Raw genomic sequence first — 16534 nt, 5'->3', positions numbered from 1 at the left:
CTTATCATACTTGAGCATGCTTGAAGCCAGACTAATCATCAGTATACTTCAAGTTTGTTAAGGAATGTCTTATTAATTTATGCTACTTTGTAAATTACATGCTTCACTACACACTACAGTACTGCAAACGTGTTAGGCTACACGGTAATTTATATTGAAGGATAAATTACATAAGTAACCAAAAGTTAGACCAATGAACAATATTACATTTCAAATTATTAGCAATATCAGGGTGGCATGCCAATGTCGTAAAAAAATTATTGTTTTTTAAACATATTTTTTTGTACCCCACCAAGGGGTCTTTTTGTGGGCTCTAGTGTCCCTTATTATTTGAAAGTATGCTGACAGGAAAGTGGGGAAAGACATGCGGCAAATATCGCCGGGTCCGGGACTCGAGGCCTCCAAACGTGGGTCACGCCATCCCGTACACCACCACGGCACGCCCAAAGGTTAAAAAAAATAATAATGTTAACTGATGTTTTGTACTGCTGCAAAAAAAAATTGTAGTTAGACTCAAGGTAACTTATCAGTTACGTACTGCACTTTGATTAAATCAAGCTGTTCTTTTTGAGGTCCCCCTTTGCCTGACTTCCCAGTCAGAGTGGACTGTGGTAGGACCTCTTTGGTAAAGACAAAGAAAAGCTGGACAGTAGCAGATGGATACTAGCACTTAAGTCCAGTACAGGGCAATCATACTTTATGTTAAACAACCCTAAGTTATTTAATTTAACACCTAGGATGAAATGATCCCATAATTACATTCACATTGGGTCCCACTCCATGACTGCTGTTGATGTCCATCACCTGCTACGAACAAGAGTGGAATATCAGGCATTTAGACCAATAATATATCACGTTATGCTAATGTAGGACTAACATTTTCATAAGTTACTTCCCAACATAGCACCTTTAGGTTTGTGTACATTGTAAAGGTGACAAAAATATTTTAAAAATAATTTAAATGTCATTTTATGCAATAAATTAACTTGCCACTATCTGAGTGGATGGTGATTCAAACGCTTGGTCCAAGACATTACCCTGCAATTTTAAAACGAGGGGAAAAAAATTAAAAATGTAGAAACTAAACATAAAAATGATTTTTGTTTGAGAGAGCACTGAACATATAGCTAATAAAAAAAGTATTACTTCCAATTGCAGGACGTTGTGGACACTCAGAACGAGTGTGAAGACCAGTACTGGATGGCTGGGGTGAAAAAGCATGTCCATTGTTGGCAATTAATGCAGACTTGTGTGTTTGCATTGACTGCCACTCGGTGTTTTGGGGTAATAAATCTCTCCACAAGCCATTTCTAATAATGTCCAGTGTCGCACTAAAAAGCCCAAAGCCGTCTATTGGTTGGGTCAGAAATAGAACCCATTCTGCAGCATGCCTATAGCAAGACGCCTGATGTGCAAAGTCATGCTCCGACATGTGAGACGTGCAGCTTTGGATTCATCCATGGAACAGTAGCAACATCTGGACTTGCTGGGGGTTTTGGGGAGGGGGGTTAAGTTGTGAACCAGTTGCAGACACCATCAGCTCTATTTTGACATTTTCTCGCTGCAGAAGCGCTCGAGCCACAAACTTTTTTCTTTTTCCTGATTTCTGAGAGAAACGAGGTCACGTTTGACAACCACTTCAGATGAACGTTTCGGAATCACTCTTAAGACGCTGAGCTGGAGGTTAAGGAATTAGCATCGCTCTTGGTTTGTTCACCACTAAAAGGCCTGCTAATTCTTACATGTCTTTGATGTTGCTGCGGCAACGGCGTGTGGAGAAAGATGGGTTTAGAAGGTTGATGTCTTAAAGAAGAGAATGATGCCTTTTGTTTTGTACGGTGATCTGTGTCCCGTGGATTTCATTCACATTTTGTCACATTGCAACTACAAACTTCAATGTGTTTTCATTGAAAAGGAAGGAAATGATACAAAATGTAGAATTTTTTCTTTTACCACAAATATTAATCTGAGATCACAGCATTTAAATGAGCTAAATCCCATTTGAAAGAGGTAATAACAAAACAAGTTTAATTTATTAGTGAACAACCAGCATCATGAAGACCAGGGATACGGCTTAGTACTTTCTGATGTGTATCCAGATGCTTTATAGAGGAGCTATAATGGTGTTTTTAATGCACAAACAGCTGTGAGATACAGAAAATCAAGATTAGGAATAATTATGCAGGCATCATTTTTGGCGTCCCTGATATTGTGGCACCCGTATGCGTCACTGTATTTGCCCACTCTTTGTGACACTAGCTGCGTTTCCATTGCAGACTTTTTTTGACATTGTCCAAGGAGGCTGTTGCCTACAATGATTGCATTGCTGCTGTATACAAACTAGTGTAACGCAAAAAAAAAAATGTTTCCTTTGCAGTTTTACAAAAACCAAAAACTCGCCTTTGTGTATGACTGAAAAACCACCTCACCATAGCACAAAAACCTTTTCATTGAAAAACTCGTTTTATCGAAAATGCTGTTTTTCCATTAAAACAAATTTATTTTCATAAGTTCAGTTTGCGCGATTTTATGGTCAACAGAAATGGAGCCTTGGCGAAAATTCAAATTGGGAGACTCGACCAGCTTCACCACATCATCTAATCACTACGCCCGACCGCAGCCAATCCGGACCGGAGCTTCACGCCGCTCCAGCCAATCATCGTCCAAAGACGCCTTCAAAGGTCCAAGCTACCCTGGGGTCTTCCTGCTCGTCAGCCGTGCTTCGACCCACCTCCTCCCCATCTCCACCTTCACCATGAGGTCGTCCTCCAGGATCCCTTGTGCTCTCCGAGCTCCGCTCCACCACCAGTTTCGGTCCCGGGGGGAAGACTATCCCGAGCTCGCCGAGCAGACCGCCTGCTCACGGCGATCCTCGGCTCACGGTCTTCTGCCGGGTCCGAGCGCCAAAGAAATTGTACCATTAAATCTTTTTAACTGCTATTTTCTTCTCTGTGTGAGTCTCTCCAGATTGAAATGCAGCAACTAATGAAGATCAAGGAACACAGAATGCAGGTCACGAATAAAAAAGATTAAAGCAAGTTTGGGAAATTAAACAACCCAAGCTTTGAACAACTCACTAAACAATGTTCAATCCGTAACCAGTTTCATTTAGGGTTTAGGGACTAAATGGGTTGATTTTTAATTGATCTGATATTTTATACAATTCTGGTAAAGATGTTGTTTATGGCTGTTGCAGAAAATACGCACATAAGTAAGAACTGTGCTTCTTGTTAATGAATGAGAGATATTTTTTGTGTGGTGCTTTCATCAAACATGTTTAGGTGTTCTAATGCCATCACATACAGCCGGTAGAAATGTTGAAACTGTTTCAGGCGAAAACAAGTTTCACATAACATACGAAAGCGGTGACACCGTTACATTTTTGAAGTTGTCTTTGAAGGTGGCGGGAAACGCCTCGTGTGTTCTCTCATTATTATTTGGTACAGTTTCCCAAACCTTGGGCCCAGCCACCCGAGAATTTCACCCTCTCCCGGTTTCCACTGATGAGCAAACGCGTTCAGCAACCCGGCAATATTGCCTACGAGGAAATTCATTAGGCGGTTGTGCGTGGATCCCCGAGGACAAAGCAACCGCGCGTTGCTGCCTTCGCGCTAAAACCGTCGCAGACCCAAGTTCAGAAACTCTCGTTGCAAAACTTAATTAATGAGGCAGTTGACAACAAAGTGTCTTTAAGTAGCTATAATAAAAACATGTGCCATCTTAAATACTGATTATAAAAGCTACAGAGATCAGAAGAACGAGTGAAATTGTCTTTTTGATTTCTGGAGAGAGAAAAAAGCAAGTTTCCCCGTTAAACGTTTGTAGGACTTATTGTACGACAACAAAGCTAAAAGTCAAATTTGTTGTTTTTCAAAAACTATATCTTCTAAATATAATAATCACTGGAAACAACAAACATTTCTTTCCGATCAGGAAAAGAACAATAAAATGACTATTTTCAGACTTTCTAACGCTGTAATTAACCTCTGGAGTGCCACAAGAAAACGTTCAACTAAAACATCAGACTTTCAGTATCGGTGGACCATCTGTGTGTGCAACAATACTACAAAAAGGAGAGCCGAGTTTGAATTTCTGTCCCTTACCTCCACATTTTAAGGGCCACATCTGTGATGTTTTTGAAATAATCATCGTATAGGACCGATTGAAGGACAGCGTGTCCCCACATGCTGAAGTGGTTTAAGAGGGGGGCGGGGGGTGGAGTCTTCAATATTTTTTACCTTGGAATGATTTTTATTTTTATCTCTAGTTTACTTTTATGATGTAACCCTGCTCTACACTGAATTACCAGTTGTACAAAAAGCAACCTTGAAGACTGACACTGGTGAGTGTTTGCAATAATAAAATACAAAAATTACTTAAGTTTGCAGAGAGGGAAAAAAAAAAAAGAAAACATAACCGGGAATAACTGAGAATAAATATGCAGGTTTCTCAAGTTACCACTTGAACAAAGTTGCATTTGCATATGACCTTGTGGAGTGTGCTTGTATGTGAAAGAAATGTGGTTTTCTAATCTGATAGTATGATTAAGCCCTTGAAGACCCCCTGTTGTGTGAAAGGGTATACTCATGTGTGTGAGGATACACTCATTTAGAAAGTAGTTTTGACCGTAAACAAGGCTGATTTTAGGTCCTGGATGCAGTGAAACTGTTTAAAAGACCACATGATTATACTTAATGACATTTTCAGTAGGGAGGCATCTAAAATTACATTCATGCTTACAAGGATTTGTGCAATTGCATATAACCACACAGAGAATATTTCTTTCAAAAATGTTATATATATTCTTCTAAAATACCTAAAAGTAACACTAATAAGGAAAACTTGTATTAAGGAGTAAATATAAGGAATGCTTGTCCTCTATGTGTTTCTTTTGTCTTGAAAATCCGATTGAGACAAAGACTGAAACATGAAGGTATATTTCAACCTTTAATGATTAACTTACCTACGTGAACGTCTGCCAGTTGGCTCTAGTTGTCTCATTGAGTGTGTCTCAAGTGATTGCAGCATAAAGACAGCTCCGTCCGTCACGATTCCTGGCACCCAGTTCAGCATGAAGACAAAATCACACTCCATGCAAATCAGAGAACATGGTTATTGAAATGTACAAGTCAGGGGATGGATACCAAAACATCCCTAAGGCCCAAAACGTCCACTGACCTTCCGTCAAATCCTTCATTGAGAAATGGAAATAATATGGCCCATGTGTAAATCTGCTTAGATCAGGTCATCCTCACTAACCGAGTGGCCATGTAAGAAATAGACTAGGGAGAGACACCTGGTTACCATGACTACATTGAAGGAGTTACAAGCTGAGATGGAAGAGACTCTGCAGACAACAATTGACCAGGTTCTTCACCAGTCAATGCTTTATTAGAGAGTAGCAATGAGGAAGCCACTGTTGAAGAAAACTCAGACCTCTGGAGTTGCCAAAAGGGACCTGGGAGACTCTGTGGTCAAATGGAAGAACGTTCTTTGGTCTGATGAGAGCAAAATGGAGCTTTTTGGCCATCAGATTAGATGCTGCGTTTGGGAGAAACCCAACAATGCACCGTCACCAAGATCAACCAATCTTCACATGTGAAGCATGGTGGTAATTACCTTTCTGATGGAGTTGTTTGAGTGACTGACAGTAAGTGTGTGTATGTTCAAATCTACTAATAAAACTTTGTCTCAAGGACTGCGAATGTTATCAGTTTGAGTTGGTTTGCAAATAAGCCGGATTTTGTCCGACCTCTGAGGATTTCTTTTCTTTTCTCCGTATTCGCTGCGATACAATGTAGTCATTCTACTGACAAGTGAACTGTTACTGATAATAGATTCATAGGACCCAAAAAAACTTGTATAAAAAAAAACCCCAGGTTCTACTGTTAGTGTTAGGGATGCTCAAAAGGGGCATCCATCGTGTCGGTGTGTTACACTGCGTGTCTCAGATAAACTTCTGTTTTCACTGCCTTACATTGAATACTAACTTTCTGCAAAATGCTTGTTCAGAAACTCAAACAATTAGCAAAGTGTTTGCCTTGTTACGAACTGCGTTGGGGTTTTGAACAGGCCCTTGGTGTACTCACTATCAGCTAATTACCTTCCTTTCCAGGCCTCACTCCCACCCACTCTCTTTCCTCTCAGTTCCACCTCTCGTCTCCGTCTTCTCTCCTCCCTCGCGTTTTCCATCTTTGGGTAATTTGGCCCAAGTTCGTCTCGACGCCTAACAGATTCGTGTGCAAAGTGAAAAATGACATTTTGGGTCGGGTACTTCAAGGATGGGCAAGTTAATGAATGGCCACCAGATGGCCCTTATTAGGCTAATGTGTTCCCCCTCTCTGCAGCCCCAGTTCTCGCCTGGGGACTTAACTTGCTGGCAGCATGTGCATAAAATGTGTGTGTGTGTGTGTGTTTTCACTTTTGTGTTGTGCTAAATCAGGTTAACCTGAAAAGATGGAAGGATGCAGCTTCTGGTGTTAACCGAAACGCTTTGTTTTTAATGGACCCAACATCCTGGTCACTCCAGCGAGCCGCTGACCTTCAGCCCTCCCTGTTCCAACACTCCAACGCCAGCTGCAGCAGCTCTGAAGTTTCCTCGACAAAAAACTGGATTCCGGAGAATGAGCGGCGAAGCCCTTTCCCCTCCAGCCTGACAGTGTGTTAATTGCCTAATTTATAATCCCTGCTCATCAAAGTGAATTATTGTTGCGAGGCATACATCCACCACAAAAGGCCCCCGCTAAACTCCAGAATGATGTTAAACATAGTAATTAATTGAGTCTAATTTATTAGATCAGCATCAACGTATGGTGCCGCTGGTCTTTTTGTGCTTCCGGAAGGTGAGTGGCGGCGGACGGAGAGTGGAGCTGTCAAGTGGGTTTCAGATGAGGGGCCGGCGGTCTCCGCTCCACAACTTCGCCGAGCCCTAAACATCTTGTCTCGGTCGTTGCTGTAATTCATCAGGAACAAAAAAAAAAAAAAAAAGAACCCGTTTTCCCGCTAATCGCTTCTTTTGTACTGAGAGCGGAATCTAATCTGGCAAAGGTCTTAGTGACAGCCGAAATACACCAGTCAGGCGTTTTCTGACAAATTCCAACTTCCAATTTGATCTACCAATTTTAAGTTTTGGCAGCATGTGCATGCTTCTTTTGTCTCTGTTCATTTTTTTATTTTATTTTTTTATTTGTTTTTATAAAAAGTGAATGAGAAATAAAGTAGATGAGTGAAATGAAGTAGTTGTAAGGGAGTAGTATAATGTAAAATCAACATTTCATAATGTTATTCCCTCATCATAAACATACCTGGACTTGTTCATGCATGTTTGAGAAAGACTTCAATCTCCCTGCGGCAACCATTCAGCTGGGCAAAACTCCTGGGTTGAGCTCGGTACCGCTTTGAGGTGCAGTTTCACCTCAGAGCTGAAGCTTCTGCTTCCTCACTGAGCTCCTTCAGACTAGCCAGCAGCACTTAGCAAACACCTGCGCACCAGCTGAGCTCGTGATAGGACCTACTTATCAGTGTAATGCTGTTAAAAATTGTTGCTAAAGGGTTAATAGAGGAGCCATGTTGTGATGACTTGAAGGAGTTTCAGAAGTGCAGGAGTTTCTTAAAGAGACAGGGGCGCAATTTCAAGGCATTAAATTAGAAAGTCAATTTTGTTTTAGGTCATATTTTACATACGTAGCATTCTGTAACAACTGAACATATTTACTTGATTGTGCTATAAAATGGCACCATATGCCTGGTAAATATATAATACCGCCCCTTCAAATAAAAATAAAAAATAGCTGAGAAATAAACAAATGTACACCTCATCGGGTTTGCTTCTAAAAATTGTCCGAAAGGAGAACTGAAGTTTTTGGATGCAGGGAGCAGGTGGGTCATATTTATTTTTTTTTTTTTTTTTTCCTTTTGTTTGTTTTTATGCATTTGTTCAGGTATGTGATATTTGAATTTGATCACAAGGAATAAAATTTACACATATAAATTCAGATACCATAAAATCAAAGCACATGTCACCAACCTTAATCCGAAAAGGTTGGCTGAATGTGTTCATGCACTGGAATAGTCTGAGATCCTGCCTTTTTATGTTAACATTAGCTTTTTCCTTATTTGACCGACCACCAATCGCAGCCAAATCGATTAGTTCCGATCGCTGGAACTGATTGGCGCATCTGTAGTTCCTTGTACTGTTTTCATAATGTCGTCCTTTCCATTTTCTGTTTTCTTTGCATCACGTATAGTGCAACGTTTTTCTGTTCAGAGGTATATTTGATCATCTTTAGCACATACAGTAGCATACTACAATGCTGTTTTAAACAGCACCATCATTTCAGTGAAAAAATGTGCAAGAATCTGTATGAACATTTAGATAAATATGCTGTCTCCTTTTTATTTAAGCGTCTTCACAGCACATTAAGTATTCCAGGCTGGAGATTCTCCCAGTTTAATATACTCTCCCTGCATTGTTTGTTGTTTTCAGCAGCGTAAGAAGACATCTATTTTCAGGGGCAAAACCCAGTCGTTAAATTAATTTGTACTGAAATTACAATACTTTATCATTACTGCCTCTGGCCAAAGCTAACGCTTATTGGGAATGTGTATTCTGAGACAGAGGTTGTACAAGTTTATTCTGAATTATGCTAAATGCTTTATTTGGTAAGGAGTAACAACAAGTGGTGAAATAAAGGTTTTCTTCCTTCTTGAACTCGCTCACATTTTGTACTTTCCAACCATAACTTCTTCGTATTTCAGAATTGTAAAGCGTGTTCTTAACAGGCAATGTTCTTTTCCTTTCATTGCAACATTATGCCTCACTTTGTGTTCATGTGCCGCATTCGGTTCTAACAAAACGCGCTGAAATGTGTGGCTAAAACGTGAGACAATGTGGGGAAAGTTCAAGGATTATGCCAGACATTGTGGACGAAATGTGAAATACTTGAAGGACTTTGTGATTTCTCATCTGCTAAATGGTTTGGACTTCCCTCTTAGTCAGGGGGATCGACTGAAGCCAGCAAGTTGCGTCTCCAAGCTCCTACCTTTTTGTAACGGATGCGTCTTTTACAGTAGAAATGCACAGCGGCGGAAATGAACAGGTGTATTAATGATCATTCCATTAAACATGCAGAGACGTTCCTGCTGCTGCTCACGCTGGTTCATTTTCAAGGTTTGTAAAAGCACTGAAGGGAACTCGGCTTTTGTTAATATCAGTCATTACACTTTTGCTTTTCATGCCGTGACAAGTCAAAACGTCTGCAGCGAGAAAAAAAATAATAAATTATGCCGAGATTTTATTGAGTAATTGGACTCATTGCGTAAATGAGTTTGTTTCATTTGGGAAACGTAAAAATTACACTTCCTTTTGCCTAATTTTACTTAATTAGTTGACTGCTGTAATAAGAGTTCCAGTATTAACCACAAACCTGAACAGAGCGGTCATGATTGTGCTTGAATTCAGTCAGTAAGGTAAATTGAATTTACAGCCACAATGCGGTAACGAGATCAGAGTTTTAAAAGTTTTGTTGCATTTAAACAGAATGTGAAGCGATGCGCTGGCAGCTGCATTAAAGATGAACCTGCAAAACCCTCGGTAATTTTCTCTTCCAGCACTTCAGGTACAGTGTGCGCGTCGAATGTAGGTCAAAATGACCTCAACCCCCCTCAGCTCTGTTCCTTTGGGTTTTCTCTGACATTAATTACCGGTCATCTACCTACCACATGGTTGGGAGGTGAATCCCGGATCCTGCTGACGTCACTATTTTATAGTGACATGAGAAAAATGAGTGTTATACCTGGACAAACACGTACAAGCCAGACGCGAACGTCTACAATCTTACTCTTCTCTCTGGTTTTTGGGGACACAGCCAATCAGCGCCAAGGAAAATTATTGGTGCTCCTCGATAGGCTGCTTTGGAAACAGCAACCAATAGCGTGTCAAGTAGAATTGCACCTATTAGCATCTTAAGCTGCATTTTTGTTTGATTTTTTAAAAAATTCATAGACAAATATTCTGCGAAAAATGTTGAATTATCTTCCACAAAAGCCCAGAGATACCAGAGATACCCTTTAACTACAAACAGATCTGTATGACCAAACAACTAAATCCAAAGAAAAGACCATTGGAGCCTTTTGGTACTGCCCAACGCAAAAAAGAAAGAAAAAAACGACTTATATTGAAAAATAAATTAAGGCACCTCAATATTCTGTTACATTGGCTAAAATAGCTTTTTAACCTGAAATTTTAGCTCTAAAAAAACATGAAAGTTCAGACTTTGATTGACAGAGAGAATGCAGAAAAAGACCAGGAGTTCTGGAGTTATGTTCTTTAGACCGATGAGCCTAAAACAATTATTTTGATACCAAAACAGAGAAAATGTCAAAAACGTCATTCCACCAAAATAAGCCACTGTGACACAAAAAAGGTGGAAGTGGTGATGGTTTGTTGATGCTTTTGGCCAACCATATCAGATTTTTACCATGGATTCTATTAATGTGTGAGGAAAATGTGTGACTTCTTGTCACACATTTGAAAAATCGAAAAAGGGCTGAGGCCAGAAGCGGAAACCCTGTAACATGACAAAGGCTCAAAACAAACCAGTAAATAAAAAATAGCTAAGAAACAGGAAGTCCTGGGCCGAGTCGAAGCTGGATCTTGATGAGATGCTGTTTGAAACGGGCTGAACATGGAAAAAAAAAAACTAAATTCAAACTCAAAGAGCGGAGCAAGATTTCCTCAGATATCAGACTGATCGTGTCAAACTGAATTTATTTCAGCTAAAGCAGCTAAGTAGCGCTAGGTAGCATAGCATGTCCTACCTTTTCCTCTTTGCTTTATGTTTATCGAGTAAAACAAGGTTAGGCATTATGTCCAATTAAACCACTTTCTTTAGATTAGACATCGACATGTGAATATTTCTTAATAGGGAACTAAATATTTAATGGGGGAGTCCGAATTTTTCCTCATTACTCTGTATAAAAAATGGACTGGAGTTATTTTTGCCCCTCTCTAATTCCTCATCATTCTGAGTGACTATATGTTCTGCACCCTGTGTTAAAAATTAAAGTCAGCTCTGTTAAAATTAGCTAATGATATCAAAACTAATATGACCTTGTTGCTTTAGCTTAGGAATTTGAAGTAGCATTTGAAGAATTGAGTTGTTTTTTCTGCAACTGTAGTAATTTTCCTCGTTAATATTTAATTATTTTTGCCCTAGACTCCTGTTAGGCTCAGTTTGAGTTTCTCTACTGAAAGAAACAGAAAAGAAACGCCCCTGAAATTCACTCTTAAAACTTCAACTTACTGAATCATAGTTCCTTCAGACATTTATTTTAAACCACTATATATGTGAACTTTAAGTATCTGAAAAACCATTTATTTCCATACACATATCCCTGAGTGATTATCAGAAATGTGGAATTGGTAACAGGACGGAAGCTCCGGTCTTAAATCCAGCTCTTTAACCCGAACGTCGGTGAGTAGTACCGCAGCGAATAAGTAAAATCAACGGGCCCAGCCGCTGCTGCCGAGTAAATAGGGCAACAACGTAATCATTATCCATCACGCTGCAGATATAAAACTGTAATAAGGGACTGGGGTGACCTCAGGCAGAGCTGAAATTCCTCGCAGTGGCGGCGTGGCGCCCGTTGGTGGCGGTTTGAACATAACTGCTGACGCCACAACATTCCCAAGAATGACAAATGGGAGCTGAATACATCTGGAGGTGCTTCGGGGGACACTGGGGAATGGGCGCACTGCGAATGGCACGATTGCCGGTTGAGGTTAGGAGGGAAACAAGAGAGGCAAAGCAAAGAGTGAGTTAGACTCAAAAGAGCCTAAAATAGAAGCTCTGCTACCCACATCTCCATCATCCCTCTCCCACATGAGGCGGGGGAAGAGTCGGGGTCTGCATACCAAGTATCCTCCAGAACCTGGGAGCTGCTTCATGCCTGCTAACTCCACTCAAAGTTGAGCTACTGGATTAAATACGGCGAATGCAGATTTAGACTCATCATAAATAAATAATGTACATAAACCGGAAAGGTGACCTGCAGTCTGGACCTTTAAGTGTGGCAAATGCACACCGATGGATCAATTGGGACAAAAAGAGATGAATCTATTCCCAGAAGTCCAGCCTGTTCTCCTCTAAAGGTGACAGATACTGTAGGTTTTTTTTTTTTGGGTTGTTTTTGTTGGAATCCTGCAGCTTCGTCAGTGAAGTGCACAATTCCCCAGAACGCACGCTGTTAACAAACCCAGCCTCAATTAGCAGCCAAGTGAGATGGAGGAAGTCATGGGACGTTCACTCTGAAGACACGGTTTTAATTCAAGTTTGAAACTGTTAATTTGTTGGTATTATTATCAACCGTCTCTCCTTAAGAAAAAAAATATATATATATATATTTTTTTTTACCACAAAGTAAAAAGAAGAAAAAATAGTCTGATGTCCTACAGGCAGAGAAATAGCAGTTTATATCAATTATTTATCCAATATTATTTTTTGTTCGTTTTGATTTCATACTCTGTTTAAATATTGGGTCACACCTTTTCTTATCAAGAAGTTCATGTTAATTTAAAAATCCACTAATCTTTCATTGCAAAATAGATTTTGTTTCGCCTTGAGGTTTGTAGAGCCTTATAATAAATCTAGACAACAAATCTGTTAGTCGCACTGGTGGGAAGTAACGAAGTACTTAAAATTAAGTACAATTTTCATGTATCTGTACTTTACTTAAGTAGATTTAATAATGGATAGTTTTGACTTTTACTCCACTACATTTTACAATAAATATCTGTACTTTCTACTTCACTACATTTCTACAAAAACGTTGCACCACTCGTTACATCCAAGTCACATTGTGTCACGATTTCGTGTTCTGTCCTGCCCATGCTGTGCTTTAACACTCACTCCTTTCAAATCACCTTGGGTGGTGTTAAAATGGCAGTCTGCTGTAATCAGGACACATTTTATGTTGCTGCAAAACCCGACCAGTGTCCGGAGTTTCCAACGTCAAGAAGAAGAAGAACCGAAATGTAGTTCAGCCCAGTTCTGTTCAGCTTCGCTTCATTGAATCAGTGAGTTTCTACACACACCAAAAGGCAAAGAGGGAATTTTCCCTCATGTAGAATTACCTCTGCTGTGATGAAATATAACTAAAACACCCCTCACTGTCTCCCTTTAACATGTACATCTGCAGAAGGTAAAAAGGCTTTTTCTCTAAATGTCTTTCTTTCTCTGTTTGAAAATTGTACCCAGGTTCTGTCAGTGTTAGAGAGTGCCACAGAAACGTTACGTATAGTTTGTGTCCCCGGGGCTCCCGGGGGCCAGATCAGATTTATAGTGAGGGAAATAATGTTTTCTAGCTCTCTGTTTTATATTTCTTTGCCGCCTCTGGAGCAGACGTGCAGGGATACATTTGGAAACTTTAAAAATGCAAACAAATATAAAAGTTCCAGAGTTTTAGAGCAGCGCGGACCCAAAAGTTAGCTTAATAGTGGATTAGCTTCTGTTCCATTTCTTGACTTTTTCCTTAAATACTAGACAGGTCTATAAGCTTTAAATAATGTACATCTGCCAAAGAATCATTGATTTAAAAAAAACAAGTATTTTGTTTAAACAGATATTTAACAGAAGCAAAAGCACAAAACAATACCTACTGAATGCATGCAAATCAATCAAGTTCTACATTTCGGCAACGAGGCAGTTCAAAGTGCTTTACATCGTAAAAACATGAAAATAAAAAATGATTAAAAAACACCAATTGAGAAAACGGTAACAAACATTACATTTTGTCGATTAGCATCATCAAAAATAATCATTACACATCAAATATGTTGGTCAGTGTTCCATATGTTATGGTTCAAAGGGAAAATCTAAACAATGAATATGGTATATGACTCACATGTAGGTATAAGGTATAGATCTTTTTCCCATCGATCCTAATTATTATGATCTTCTCCTATACCCACCTTTTCATTCAGTCCTAAGCTGCATTGCTTGTTTGTAGCTTCCATACTTGCGTTTTTATGCGTTAACAAACAGTCTCTTGTGGAGGAAATATGTGGAAACACCAACTTTTACATTTTAAACGAGATAATATCCTCATACCAGTCTCTTTGTCACTTAAAGATTGGGAGGATGACCTGAAGCAACCGGGTCAGGCCATCCTTTTGTAAATTACATTCTTATATATTCAACCAAACTGTGCAGAATTAAGAATGGAGGAATAAACATAAAGTAATTTAGTACTAATTAGCTCTGTTGTCACCCTCAAAACACTTACAAGTAAAACCTGAGCTCTGTGACGATGACGGTGTGTAAACTGAAGTTGCATCGAGCCTCTTTAGATCCAAAGATGATAAATTCAGTTTTGTTTCTGTTCAGCTAAAGAAAGTTACGATATGCACTGATGTGTGTATTTGGAGTGACCTGGTAATGTAGAGTTGTGTATCATCTGCGTAGCTACGGTAACTAATCTTACTTGATGTTCTGAACAGGACCGTTCCCAAATTAAGTTCTGCTTATATGGCCTTGGGTCAGGAGGTCAGTTGTGTTAGGTAGAATACGCTTCTGGCTGCGTCTCATTGGTAGAGATGGTTGGTATGGTTACATGCCGCTATGTGCACTTGAGTATTTATTTTTTATTTTTTATAGCATTTCTGCTTTTTCCAGTTGTAACATTTGGAGATGATTTGGATCTCCTCAAAACCTTATAGTTTACATATTCAACAGTTCAAATTAAATAATGCGAATGCATGGCATCGGGTTACAATTATCACCAGTTTCTGAATTACTGGCAGGTACATGCAGCTGATTTCAACAGTACATTATTTTTAGTTGATTTCATTGAGTGAGTATTATTACCTTATTATTCTACGTGTAATTACTTCAAGACAAAAGTAAGCTTGCTTATAAAACACACACACACACAAAGCAAGATTGGGTCACAGATGTAATACACGCACAAACTCCTACTTTTCCTGCTTTTTTTTATTATTTCCATTCTTGCACCGCATTATACAAGGTGAGATCACACCTCGGGATTTTATGTGCAGCAGAGGCTGAATGTAAGTCCTGTAAGCGTGAAGCTTTACATGAGGCACAAAGGAGGCTCGTGTTGTTCAGCGCCGCGCGAGCTTCGGCGCGTACGGACTCGCTCGAGCGCGCGCTTCCAGGAGGTCTCACCACAACACCTTAAAGTAAAGCACTTACTTCAACTGTTGAACCCGACGTGTGAAGTACTGCGAATGTACTGTGGGATGTAAACGCCAGAGCCGATTTAAATGGTGCATCTTTTAACTGCTTCCTAATGCTAATTGTTATCGAAGGCGATGGCGGCGCGTCCATCTGCTGCATGCGTCCGTGTGTGTGTAGATGGAGGGCACGCATTGTAGCCTCTATTTTGTTGCTTGTGTGTGTGAATGAAAAAGAAGGCTTCAAAAGAAAACTGCATTTTAAAAAAATAAAATAAATGTGTAAGCAGAAGTTCGTTTCTTGCCTTTTTTTTGCCAGATGGGGTGAATCCGTCGACTTTGCCGGCTTTTGTCGAATCCGTCGACAAAAGCCGGCAAACCAAAGTTTGACACCCCAGTGTCAGAGCCTAAACGGACGACACGAATTAACAGACACGTTCGCTTGAATTAATGCGGCGTGTCTACGAAGTAACTTTTAAGAGGACGGCGCGGTGGCAAGATGTCTACCTGGGGAGTAAGATGCTCAGAAACAGCAGAGGCCGGCATACGGCACGTGGGCTTTCTCGCCATTTCTTTCGGGGTTTTTTGTTGTTGTTTTTTTCTCCTTTACGATGAAAATCGTGAGCCGTGTGTGCCGGCTCCGCAGACACAGCTTATGCAGAGCTGAATGTCTCCAGGAAAACGGGGAGGAAAGAGCGCCGCTTGATATTTACACACAGCGGCTGTTCCGACGGCTCCCTCAGTAGCCAGCCGAAAAAGACGGGACTAAACCCGGCCGGCGAAAACACAAGCCGGTGGAGGTGATGATGGGTGGAGTGCAGAGCTGAAGGAGTCGAAACCTGAGTGGTTTTAGGATGGAGTTAGGAAAAATTAAAAAGAAAGGAGAGATGAAAAAGAGGACAAAAACTGAAGGAAGTTCAGGAATAGTAAAGCAGGGTGAGTTAAAAAGACTTGAAATAAATACATATTTTAACGCCTTAGCATAATGTCACCCTAAAAATCTCGAAAACTCCAACCAAAACGGGCTTAAGATCGATGCCCGTTCAGTAAGATTCAGAAGACTGGTGGGTCAGTTTCTATTCCAGTCTAGGACTCTTTGAAACAGCAGAGTATATTTCAAACAGGAAGTCGGTGGTCTCTGCCACTAAGCTGAAAACGGGTCGTCATGGTAGGTTCTTCAGCAGTGTACCGATCCGAACATTTGGCCAAGTCAATGGAGAAATTACCCTGGAGAGGTTGCTAGTATATTCATAGTCCAGTTGTCTTGTTAAAAAGATTAAGGCCCTTGCTTGCTTTGAGGGCAAGTCTGACATCTGCAGTACAAAATACATCAGATTTAAG

The sequence above is a fragment of the Xiphophorus couchianus genome, chromosome 21, assembly GCF_001444195.1.
Source record: "Xiphophorus couchianus chromosome 21, X_couchianus-1.0, whole genome shotgun sequence".
Classification (NCBI taxonomy): Eukaryota; Metazoa; Chordata; class Actinopteri; order Cyprinodontiformes; family Poeciliidae; genus Xiphophorus; species Xiphophorus couchianus.
Note: the sequence above shows the minus strand (reverse complement) of the source record.